Source organism: Lithobates pipiens, unplaced genomic scaffold (assembly GCF_037356315.1).
Source record: "Lithobates pipiens isolate NorthernLeopardFrog02 unplaced genomic scaffold, aLitPip1_a1.2 Scaffold_18, whole genome shotgun sequence".
NCBI lineage: Eukaryota > Metazoa > Chordata > Amphibia > Anura > Ranidae > Lithobates > Lithobates pipiens.
In genome coordinates, this window is record NW_027507758.1 from 329,488,061 (window position 1) to 329,502,011 (window position 13,951).

Consider the following 13,951-nt stretch of genomic DNA (forward strand, 5'->3'; position numbering starts at 1 on the left):
AGCACTTCATGCTTCCCTCCAGCAGGACTTGGCACCTGCCCACACTACCAAAAGTACCAATACCTGGTTTAATGATCGTGGTATCACTGTGCTTGATTGGCCAGCAAACTCGCCTGACCTAATCCCCATAGTGAACTTGTGAGGTATTGTCAAGAGGAAGATGAGAGACACCAGACCCAACAATGCAACCTGGGCTTCCATAACACCTCAGCAGGGCCACATGCTGATCGCCTCCATGCCACTCTGCATTAATGTAATTCATGCAAAAGCAGCCCTGGCCAAGTATTGAGTGCATACTATACTGTACATGGACATACTTTTCAGGAAGCCAACATCTCTGTAATAAAAATCCTTTTTTTATTGGTCTTGTTTAATATTCTAATTTTCTGAGATACTGAATTTTGGGTTTTCACTAGCTGTAAGCCAAAATCATCAAAATTAAAAGAAAGAAATGCTTGAAATGTATCACTCTGTGTGTAATGAATCTATATAATATATGAGTTTCACTTTTTGAATTGAATTACTGAAATAAAATCATTTTTTGATGATAGTCACATTTTTTGAGATGCACCTGTAGTACAAGATATTAGTGACCAAGTACCAAAAATTACCATGACCAAAGACTGGAATGACTGTGCAAAGTGGTACAGGGTTCTTTAATTCCATTGATGGAGATATGGAAAACTATGGACTTTATACAGACTGATTAAAAAAACACATCTGTTTACATAAAAATATTGTGTAAATGTGAAATCATGTACGCTGAACATAATTTTCAGAAGAAAGAATACAAAATGAAGTGGCTGCATTTTTACTGACCAAGTGGGCTTAAAGAGATTCTTGGTGAAGCAACCAGTTACAAATGCTGGTTATTAATTACAAGACACAATGTCAATATACTGTACAGGATTATAGCTTTCTAATTACAGCTGTAACTTAGCTGACTGCTGTGGTTCATACACAGGAGATTAAGCACTGTATTGTATAACAAGAAAAGTTGCTAATGAGGCCAATTTACACTTAACAGAATTCTGATCTCCAGTCCCCAGGGAAAGACAGGTAAAAATGTTTTATCCATATATGCTTAGCATGCAGTATAACAGACATTTATAGAAGTGGAGTAAAATAATTGAAACAACCAAGTAAATCTTATAATGCCCTGCAACTTTATATTTCCAGTATAATTTTTAATTTTTTAACCATAAAATTAAAATTTCGTGAGTGAGAAAATGTTATATATATATATATTTAACATTTTCTCACTCACGAAATTTATATATATTCATTCATTGTCGATCCTGCTAGCAGGAACTGAGCCACTGAGAGCAGGGCATGAAATGTACCCAAATCATACTGCACCCTATACCACACATATTCCAAACCTAGACCGCAACTATGCCAACCTTGTACTGCATTATACTGAACCTTTACAGCATCTAAACTACATCTACCTTTGTATTGTGCCAAGACTATACCAAACCTATACTGCAGGCAAGTTAATTGGGACTGTTAAAAGATACAGGGTAGTTTGGGACTTTAAATGAAGCAGTTGTATAATGGAGATAATTAATAAATAAATAATATAAATAATAAATAATAATACTGGATTGAAAACATTTTTGCAAAAGCATAAAAAGTATTTATTTAGTTCATATATATATATAGATGTACATAATGCACATAAATCATAAACATGATAAGTAAACTGATGTAATCATATCGATACATAATCAGAGAAAACTAAAATAAATAAATATGAGGAATTAATGTAATTACCATAGTGTATAAATGCCCCAACAACAAACAATCATGATACACTCCTAACAACAGATAATCACACTAAAATAAATAAATAAATAAAATAATTGATGTAATAACTATGGCACATACGTGCCACAACAATGGACCCAAGACTGGCACATGTTCCCCCAAAATGTATGTAGGTCTGTAGGCTGGTATAAATAACAGCATTAGGCAATATTAATAGTAGCTGGATAGGAATCAATCCATATGGAATAAAACTGTATCATCAAATGTAGCTCGACGCGTTTCGTGGATTATTCCACTCATCAGGAGCAGATGTACCAGAGATTCCTATAGGGTATATAAATTATGTCAATATTTAAAATAAAATAAAATACAACTATACATAATGTTGTATGTCGACAGACGACTCACCAAAAACACACTCACCAACCAAGACAGCGCATATTATGCACGGTGACTGGCGCAGGGCAGGCCCCGGATAAATATACCACGCGGGAGCTGGGGCGGCATAATATGAAAGTGCAGCATCAGGTACGTAGAAGATGAGTGTGAAGAAATAGTTTGTCATAAAACCAAGATTGGTGATAAGTGAAGGGTGAAGCATGAATATCTGGGAATAAAATATTATAATAAATATGTATATGGTTCATAACAAAAATATATTATAAATAAATAAGATAAGTAGTAAACCCAGTGTAGCTTAGCCAAAGGATGATTAATGTGATGTAAAGAATATCAAGAGATAATGTGGGTAATAATAAAGGATGAATAAATAAATGAATAAATGAATAAAGATTACATGTTGTGTGAGTGGATAAGTGTTTAAAATAGTGAAACATTGGAGTATGTGGATGTTAAAGACATAAAAAAATGCCACCATTTAAAAGAACCAAAGAATCAATAAGTAAACCGTGAAAAACAAAGACAATAATGAAAAGTGGAAAACAAAAACCAAACACAGAATCCCCAAAGAGAAAGAGAAACATACCATAACGCTGCATTAAGGCACCACCGGCAGGTGGAAACACAGGTGTGCAGTAACACCCAAACAGAGACCGGTCAGAAAGACAGCCAGCTCTGAGTGGGGGATGCACATATATGCCGCCAACGCCACACAATGATCCAATAGGGAGGGCGAGACCGCACCTATGCTGAGTAACCACTCAGCAATCGGCATTGGGACTCCTCTGTGGAAACAAAAGAATGTAACAGCTGGGCGTACCCCTGATGACGTCAGATTTTGACGAAACGATCGTCGGGTAGTTACGCTCACCCTTTGTGCTTTAGCATTCGTTCATTTTATTTCTTTTTGCTAGCAAATTGTTAATTTTATACGTTACGTCTACTTTTGTATGGCTCGGTGGAGTCATTTGTAGCACTTAACATTATTCGGTTGAATAATAAACTTTACGTGTTTAAACTTTATTACACGATTTTATTTTTGTTTTTATGGTGATACGATATCCCGAGACTTCTGAAAAGACCGGAACGGACTTGGGAACTACGAGACACTCGAAGGTGTGGGCTGTCTTTCGGCTTCCTACATCGAAAATCCTACGCGGCCGTGCAGATCGTCCTGTGAGAGGACTTGAGCCGATTCGGTGACTGTGGAACGTCCGAGAGACTGGGTCGTTTTCCGGCTGACCGTTTCGAATCGTTTGGGTATTCGTATTTGTGTATACTAACTGGTGATCTGGCAAGCCTCCATTCCTTACTGATTTGTAGCTGTGAAGGGTCCACGTGGTCAAGCACTATTTTCTGAACAAACAAGATTAACTACATTTTTTGTTCACTTATATAGGACACTACCTACACTGTGTAACATCATTATACACTTTTGAGATTTTTTTCACATGTTTAAATGCACTGGACATTTGAGCTTAAGATGATTGTTGTTTTTTATTTGACAACTAATTTTTTGAAAATACTTTTCACTATTGATTTTCACTATATTTGGATTCACTAACATTTAGATCTTTTTATTTTTGTTTTTTTACGAAAGTTTATTCATTTATACTTAGTCATATGAGAATTCACTTAGTGGTAAGCGCTGCACTTTTATTTTTTTCTATTTTGTTGTGCCCAGTATCCTGGTTATTGTGTTTAGCTGCTGTTTTTTAATTTAATTTTTAAATTTTTTTACTAAGCGCAGATTTTTTATAATTTGTCTTGTTATTAATAATATTGTTCTTAACTATTCCATATAAGAAAAAAAAATTGCAGCGACAGGATACGCTTTAAAACCTCCAGGGATGCTCGAGCAGTTGCAGTAATGTAGCATGTCATTTTACTATTAAAACATGTTAAAAAAAAGGTAATCATTGATGGCTCTGCTGGCAGTGTTATAGTGTGTCCCTACCCCTAGCACTATCACTTGTGCTGGATTGCTTTTTAATCATGTAAATGTGAAAAAAAAAACATAAAGGCATGGGAAATAGAAGAACCAGGAACGCATGAAATGCATGGAATACAAGTATTAACCTAATTTTAAATATTTAAATCCAATTATTAAGGCCCAACTCCAGCAAAAATAACATTTAAATGCATTGTGCATTGATTACCTTACCTTTCATCTCTTCCTAAGCCACCCTGCAATGTATTGCAGTGCATTTTTCCTGTTATCTTCTTTAGCACTGGTACCCTTACCACCCACGTAAGTCCCCCTGCCTCTGGAGTCTATGAAAGAGGACCTAGCAGCTGCAATTATCAGCTCCATCAATAGGAGAGCAGTGCAGGAAGCAATGTGGATGCCAGAAGAAAGATTCCAGGAAGAAGAGAGAAGGATCATGACATCATATCATGACATCATAAAATAGACAATTGGATATGGGGGTTGCTAATATCCCGGAGTTGAGCTTTGCATGTTTTATTTCATTTTAAATCGTTTGCTTGGGCCCAAACAATCTTAGGGCTAATTCACCAGAATGCAGTATGGGAAAGGCGCGTCCTTTTGTATTAACTGCACCACAGGTTAATGCGCTTACTTTGCTATCTGCATGCAGGTGCCAGAGTATTGTTAATGGCACCTCAAACGCAGATTGCAAATCACATCAGGTAGCTGATGGGAAATTGCCCGTACTGCTGCTGAAACACATCACTGCTTACATATGTAGCTGATGCTATTACAGTATATTACAGCAACACAGCGGCCACATCATTTAGTAATGTAAATAGTTTGTTTGCACCAGCTTGGCCCAAACAAACTATTTAAAGTGACATGAAATCTGGAATTCTACTTTAAATTATTCCTTTAAATTAATGTTCCTTAGTTATGAAGAAAGGTTACAAGCACTGAACTTGTTCTCTCTGGAGATGAGATGCTTGAGAGGGGATATGATTTCAAAGTACAAATACCGTACTGGTGACCCCACAATAAGAATAAAGCTTTTCCGCAATAGGTAATTTAATAAGACAAATGGCCATTCTGCTTCCTGTTGCAGACTCCATTGTATTGGTGGATTCGTGTTGACTGACCAGAGTCCACAAATCTTTCTATCTCTGCTGTAGAGCTCATTAAGGAGAAACAAATTCAGAATGTCATTATACCAGTTCTTACTTGAACCTATCAGTTGCCACACCTGGAATAAAATTCACACACAGATTGCAATAAGCCCTAATAACCATGAGGTACACATCTACAAGCAAAATGGAAACCAGTGGGTGAAGGTTCATGAGCTGAAGGAGCACAATGTATACAATACAGGGATAGACTGAGCTCCAAAAAGTGAGCGTATAGTGACCTATGAAGCTGATCAAAATGCTTATGTGTGGAGCCAAAAAAGATGGCGTATAGAAACCTTCATTGGTTATCTTGCGTATAAATCGAGCAGCAACCTTTGTCAAGTGGTCACCTTTGGAAAATAAGTTTGCAGTGGGGAGCGGAGCAAGACTTATATCCGTGTGCTACTTTGAGTCAGAAAACGAGTGGGTGAGAAAACACATCAAGAAACCAATTCATTCTACTGTGCTAAGCCAGGGCTGGCACCCAAATAATGTACTTTTGGCTGCAGGATCTTGTGATTTCAAGACTAGGGTGTTCTCAGCATATATTAAGGAAGTTAACGAGAAGTCGGCTAGCACTCCTTGGGGATAAAAAATGCCTTTTGATCAGTTAATGTCGGAGTTTGGAAGTGCTGGCAATGGTGGCTAGGTCCACAGTGTAAGCTTTTCCGCTAGTGGAAATCGTTTGGCCTGGGTCAGACATGACAGTATTGTGTCTGTGGTTGCTGCATCTAAAAACACAAGCATTTCACAGTTGAAGACTGAATTCTTGCCTCTCCTGAGTATCACCTTTGTGTCGGAGAACAGCGTGATAGCAGCTGGGCATGACTGTTGTCCTATGCTCTTCACCTATATCATGGCTCATTGACATTTGTGTCTAAACTGGACATTCCAAAGCAAAGCACTCAGCGTAATGCCGCGTACACAAGACCAGACTTTTCGGGAGACTAGGTCCGACGGACTTTCGGTGGAGTTCTGACGGAGTTCTGACGGACTTTCCGAATGAACAGACTTGGCCACACACAATCACACCAAAGTCCGACGGATTCGAACGTGATGACGTACGACCGGACTAGAATAAGGAAGTTCATAGCCAGTAGCCAATAGCTGCCCTTGCGTCGGTTTTTGTCCGTCGGACTAGCATACACATGAGCAGATTTCTCGGTAGGAACTGGGTCCGGTGGAGTTCTAAAGTCCGCCAGATTTTTGGCAAGCAAAGGTCCGATGGAGCCCACACAAGATCTAATTGTGTAATGGACTCGTTCCGTCGGGCCTTTGCTGTCAAAAAGTCTGGTCGTGTGTACGTGGCATAACATTTCAGCTATGGAACGCTTTAGAAACATGGATAAGAGAGCAGCCACTGAGGACCACAAGACTACATTGGACACTCTGCATCAGAACAGCATCACCCAGGTATATATTTATGAGGGGGACAAATCTGATAGTAGCAAGTTCTGTTCTACTGGCATCAATGGTGCAATGACTTTCTGGGACTTTAATACATACACACGATCAGAATTTCGGCCAGCAAAAGGCCGATGAGAGCCTTTCATCGGAAATTCCGATCGTGTGTATGCAATTCCGACGCACAAAAACTCATGCATGCTCAGATTCAACTCTGAGATGGAAGCTATTGGCTACTGGGTATTGAACCCTTTTCTAGTCCCGTCGTACGTGTTGTACGTCACCGCATTCTTAACGGTCAGAATTTGGTGTGACTGTGTGTATGCAAGACAGCTTGAGCGAAATCCCATCGGAATTCCATCAGGAAAAACCATCAGAGCTTTTTCCGACCAAAATTCCAATCGTGTGTACGTGGCATTAGACTCTGGAATCTTACATTCAAGGCGCATTATGTAACTGAAGAGCAATTGCACAAGCAAGACAAATAAGCAAAGCTGAAAAACTCTTAAGATGTTCTGTGACTTTTTGCTGACCTGTTGTACACTTGAAATAAAAGTAAAGAAGGTTATTAAGTACAGTGTGTAATAAGATCCAGTTCCAAAAATATAAAAAAAATTTTTTAAAGCACAATGCATCAATACAAACAAGTCAGATTTTTGGGTTTTGAAATTATATTACTTAACCACTTTCAGACCGGACCATTTTGCTGGTAAATGACCAGAGGTCTTTTTACACTTTGGCACTGCGCTGCTTTAACTGGTAATTGCGCGGTCATGCAATGTTGTACCCAAACAAAAATTTGCGTCCTTTTCTTCCCACAAATAGAGCTTTCTTTTGATGGTATTTGATTGCCTCTGCGATTTTTATTTTTTGCGATATAAACGTAAAAAGACCGCAAATTTTGAAAAAAAATGATATTTTCTACTTTTTGTTATTAGAAAAATCCAATAAACTCAATTTTAGTCATACATTTAGGCCAAAATGTATTCAGCCACATGTCTTTGGTAAAAAAAAAGTCAATAATTGTATATTTATTGGTTTGCGCAAAAGTTGTCACATCTACAAACTAAGGTACGTTTTCTGGAATTTACGCAGCTTTTAGTTTACGACTGCCTATCTCATTTCTTGAGGTGCTAAAATGGCAGGGCAGTACAAAACCCCCCCAAATGACCCCATTTTGGAAAGTAGACCCCCTAAGGAAATTGATAAGAGGCATGTTGAGCCCATTGAATATTTTATTTTTTTGCCTCAAGCGATTGAATAATGACAAAAAAAAATTTTTTTTTTTTTTTTTACACAAAGTTGTCACTAAATGATATATTGCTCACACATGCTATGGGCGTATGTGAAATGACACCCCAAAATAAATTCTGCTGCTTCTCCTGAGTACGGGGATACCACATATGTGGGACTTTTTGGGAGCCTAGCCGCGTACGGGGCCCCGAAAACCAAGCACCGCCTTCAGGCTTTCTAAGGGCGTAAATTTTTGAGTTCACTTCTCACTACCTATTACAGTTTTGAAGGCCATAAAATGCCAAGATGGCACAAAACCCCCACAAATGACCCCATTTTAGAAAGTAGACACCCCAAGCTATTTGCTGAGAGGCATGTTGAGTTCATGGAATATTTTATATTTTGCCACAAGTTGCGGGAAAATTACAAACTTTTTTTTTTTTTCACAAAGTTGTCACTAAATGATATATTGCTCACACATGCCATGGGCATATGTGAAATGACACCCCAAAATAAATTCTGCTGCTTCTCCTGAGTACGGGGATACCACATATGTGGGACTTTTTGGGAGCCTAGCCGCGTACGGGGCCCCGAAAACCAAGCACCGCCTTCAGGCTTTCTAAGGGCGTAAATTTTTGAGTTCACTTCTCACTACCTATTACAGTTTTGAAGGCCATAAAATGCCAAGATGGCACAAAACCCCCACAAATGACCCCATTTTAGAAAGTAGACACCCCAAGCTATTTGCTGAGAGGCATGTTGAGTCCATGGAATATTTTATATTTTGCCACAAGTTGCGGGAAAATTACAAACTTTTTTTTTTTTTTTTTTTTTTTCACAAAGTTGTCACTAAATGATATATTGCTCACGCATGCCATGGGCATATGTGAAATGACACCCCAAAATAAATTCTGCTGCTTCTCCTGAGTACGGGGATACCACATATGTGGGACTTTTTGGGAGCCTAGCCGCGTATGGGGCCCCGAAAACCAAGCACCGCCTTCAGGCTTTCTAAGGGCGTTACAGTTTTGAAGGCCATAAAATGCCAAGATGGCACAAACCCCCCCCAAATGACCCCATTTTGGAAAGTAGACACCCCTAAATTTAGGGGTACACTAGTGAGACTAGGTAATAAATGGCGGGTGCCCTGAAACTATAAAAAAATAACTAACCAACCAGTGTCACCTGTAACAGTTATATGGTGATCACTGGTGAAAGGGTTAACTAGGGGGCAATCAGGGGGCTTTATGCGGTAGTATATGGGGGTCCCTGGCGCTATAAAAAGCTGCGGCGAACCTAAATACCTACCTGCCTAACTAGCGTCACCTGTGACACTAATACAGCGATCAGAAAAACGATCGCTTATTAGGCTGGGTTCACACTGGAGCGATGCGGGAACGCCACGAATGCGCGGCGGGTTCCCGCATCGCATGCCTCCCGGCGGCAGTTCACACTGCCCTATGCGAACTGCTGGGAGTGTCAGTGAAATGTTACTGACACCCCCAGATCAGTTCGCATATCGCAGTGCGATCTGCAAACTCGGATCGCATGGTGTGAACACCCATGCGATCCGATTCTGCTGCGGGCCAAAAAAAGGGTCCCGTGCGAATTTGCGGCGGGTGCGGCGGGTGCGGCGAATGGCTGAACTCAAATCGCACAGAGATCGGATGTGATTTGCACTGCAGTGCGGTGCGAATCACATCCGTTCTCAAACCGCTGCAATGTGAACCCAGCCTTAGTGACACTGGCGACGGGGGGTGATCACGGGGTTAAACCTTTATTGGGGGGGTTAGGGGGGTACCTTAGAACTAAAGGGGGCTAACCCTAACTGCCCTAACAGTTATTAGTCACAAATGACACCCGCCGGGTGATCAGGGGGTTAAACCTTTATTAGGTAATAAATGGCGGGTGCCCTGAAACTATAAAAAAATAACTAACCAACCAGCGTCACCTGTAACAGTTATATGGTGATCACAGGTGAAAGGGTTAACTAGGGGGCAATCAGGGGGCTTTATGCGGTAGTATATGGGGGTCCCTGGCGCTATAAAAAGCTGCGGCGAACCTAAATACCTACCTGCCTAACTAGCGTCACCTGTGACACTAATACGGCGATCAGAAAAATGATCGCTTATTAGGCTGGGTTCACACTGGAGCGATGCGGAAACGCCGCGAATCCGCGGCGGGTTCCCGCATCGCATGCCTCCCGGCGGCAGTTCACACTGCCCTATGCGAACTGCTGGGAGTGTCAGTGAAATGTTACTGACACCCCCAGATCAGTACGCATATCGCAGTGCGATCTGCAAACTCGGATCGCATGGTGTGAACACCCATGCGATCCGATTCTGCTGCGGGCCAAAAAAAGGGTCCCATGCGAATTTGCGGCGGGTGCGGCGGGTGCGGCGGGTGCGGCGAATGGCTGAACTCGAATCGCACAGAGATCGGATGTGATTTGCACTGCAGTGCGGTGCGAATCACATTCGTTCTCATAAACCGCTGCAATGTGAACCCAGCCTTAGTGACACTGGCGACGGGGGGTGATCACGGGGTTAAACCTTTATTGGGGGGGTTAGGGGGGTACATTAGAACTAAAGGGGGCTAACTCTAACTGCCCTAACAGTTATTACAGTCACAAATGACACCAATGCAAAAAAAAAAAAAAAAAAATGACATTGGTGTCACTGTGACTGGGGGGCAGGGGTAATTGGGGGGGTGATCGGGGGGTAAAGGGGGGGTGTGAGTGTGCCTGGCATGTTCTACTGTGTGTGTAGAGTGTTGGTGCAACTCACCGATCCGCTCTCCTCCGTGTCGGAACGAAAAATACCGACACGGAGGAGAGAATACATCACTTCCTCTCCTGTGTTTACATTACAGGAGAGGAAGTGATGTCACGGGGGATTTCCATTCGTCGAGAGCGATCGCGAGGGGGTGGCCATGAATGAATGGCCGCCCCCTCATCCCGGATCGCTCTCGAAGGAATGCCGACCGCCGCAGGCACCGGGGGGGGCCCGATCGGGCCCCCCACCCGCGGGCAGGCAGGGACTTATATATACACCCATATGCCTGCCCGTGCCATTCTGCCGACGTATATCGTCGTGCGGCGGTCGGCAAGTGGTTAACAAGCATTGTGTGGGACCAGAAATACATGAATAAAAGCAGTCATTTTGTGAATTATCTTCTAGAAAAAAAAAATGTGGAGAATGTTGGCTTCTAAAAAAAAAATAAAAAAAAAAAAATGAATAAGACATGTGGCCATTCATTAAAATGAGAAGAAAAGCGGTTTAAACTTAGACTGCGTAGAGGATTCTTTATTGTAAGAGCAGTCAGGATGTTGAATTCCCTTCCACAGGCAGTGGTCTCAGCAGGGAGCATCGATAATTTCAAAAAACTATGTATGGTAAAAGGCAAACAATCCGGAAACAAAAGCAGTTGATGTTTGAAACCTCAGCACCATTGGACCCTACAAGCAGCAACCAAATTAAGAATGAAATCGAAACCTTACAAGACAACTGCAAAAACTTGCCATGAACAGGAAGCAAAAAAAACTCCAAAAGCTACACCAAGAGCAGACCTTTTGGATACAACCTAAACAACAGAAAACAAACACAACTTCTATAACTCCTGCTATCAGCAACTTGAAACCTGATCCAGATTTCCATGGTATCCCTTGTATAAATGCTGACTTGACAGAAAATGTGGATATAACAGAGGAACTCGGAATCATAAATTTGTCAAATCATAAACTTTCTACACCAGAAACAACAGTCCTCTTCAAAGGCCTCACATTCTGCCCAACCACCAAATTGGATAATTTACAGGTTTGGTCAGATATGGAGGAATTCTTTAGGAGACTAAGGCTCAAAGAATATTTTCAGAGTAATGAAAGGAATCCTAAGACAATAGGAAGTAAAAAAAAAAGAAAAAGAACAGCAACTTTACACCTCCACAAGGACGCAACCCCAAACTGGATACCTATATTGACAGCTTCAGGCTGCGAGTTACATCCCTGCTATCCACCTAGCAAAAGAAAATATTATACAACCTTCACCACTGGAGCGAAGAGCTGTACATGATCTGCGCAATAATCAGGCCATAACCATCAAACCAGCAGATAAAGGGGGAGCAGTCGTTGTGATGGATACAGACAAATACATACAAGAGGGCCAGAGCAGCTGGCAAATACTACTTACTACAAAAAACTGGATTATGATCCAACCCAGGATTTTACTAAGCAATTAAAAGGTCTCATTGCAACAATATCAAGCCACCTACATTCAGAACTCAATGCGATTCTGGATAATCCAGAAATTGGAGACTTCTACATGCTGCCCAAGATTCACAAGCCAGGAAATCCAGGCAGACCCATTATAACAGGTATTAATACACTTACCAAACATATCTCAGGCCTTGTAGAAAACATGTTAAAACCTTTAGCCATGAACACTGCGAGTTTCCTACAAGACACCACTGATTTTCTGAACAAGCTTAACAATATACAACAATTACCACCAAATACACTTCAAGTCACCTTGGATGTAGAATCTCTGTACAGTAACATCCCTCACAAGGATGGGTTGGCGGCATGTCACAGATTCTTATCCTCACCAAACCACAAATACACTGCTGAGGATGGGACACAGCTCATCTAATTCATTCTTACACACAACTACTTCACTTTCAATAATGACATCTATCTCCAGTGTATGGGTACTGCTATGGGAAGCAAAATGGCACCCTAATATGCAAACTTATTTATGGCTGACCTGGAGGACAAATTTCTGAACAGCGTACAACAAAAGCCATACAGATATTATTGCTATATTGATGATATCTTCATGATATGGACTGAAGGTGAAGAAAATCTAAACCAATTCTTCTCATTGATCAACACTTTTCACCCATCTATCAAACTAAAAATGGATTATTCAAACACACATGTCAACTTTCTAGACACTACAGTATACATCAGGGATCACAAGCTTCACACTTCGATATACAGAAAACCGACTGACTGATGCAGCTATCTTCACAGTTCCAGCTTTCACCCCCAACACACTAAATGGGCCATCATACACCGCCAGGCCACCAGATACCACCAAATTTGTTCAGACCCAGAAGATGGAGATAAACATCTCAGAACACTGGCAGACTCCTTCCACAAGAAAGGTTACAAAGACAAAACCATCAACAACAGCATAAACACAGCCTTGAAAACCTGAAGAGAAAATCTCCTCCAATACACAGAGAAAAAAACAAATAACTGAGTACCTCTAGTCACCCCATACAATCCAATACTAGAAGGGATCAAAAAGATAATCAAAGATTTACAACCCATTAGAACAGAGGATGAAACTCTGAAAGGAATATTCCAACAACCCCCATTATTGGCTTTCAGACAACCACCCAACCTCAGACACAAACTAATCAGCGGAAACTTCACTCTGATTATGAAGTCACAAATAATGGAAGCAAACCCTGCAATAAAAAGCGCTGCAAACTATGCAACCAGATCAATCTATCCAAAAGTGTCACACACACAAATGGGACCTTCAATATCATGGGATCTTACAACTGTACCTCCAGTAATGTTGTGTACCTCATCCAATGCAAAAGGTGCAGCAAAGGATCTTATGTTGGTGAAGTTGCAAACGAGGATGAATTTACACAGACATACCATCAAGGTACATAAAGAAGACAGTTTATGCACACCTGTGGGACATCACTTCTCACAATCAGAACACACTATAGAAGACCTCAAGGTTTTAGTTCTTAAAGGGAATTTCAGAACTATTCAGGAAAGGAAAACCTTTGAACTAAGAATGATAATTCTTTTTGACACAAAAAATAATGGCCTGAATTTAGATATAGGTTTCCTTACCCATTATACTAAAGTTTTAAAACCCCCTCTGTGACTAGCAACCCCCCCCCCCCCCCCCCTCCATTCCATAGCTCACTCTGTCTTATCTCACTAACTCTGCTGTTATTTTTTATTGCCATTGATTTGTATGTGTTTTTTTTCTCTCCTTTCCCTCAGAGGTGTTTTTATTTT

General features: G+C 40.9%; 1 pseudogene; it reads left to right on the forward strand.

Annotated features, from left to right (window-relative positions):
• Positions 1 to 5,301: 5,301 nt before the first annotated feature.
• On the forward strand, positions 5,302 to 11,491 carry LOC143986711 (actin-related protein 2/3 complex subunit 1A-A-like; annotated as a pseudogene).
• The last annotated feature ends 2,460 nt before the right edge of the window (positions 11,492 to 13,951 follow it).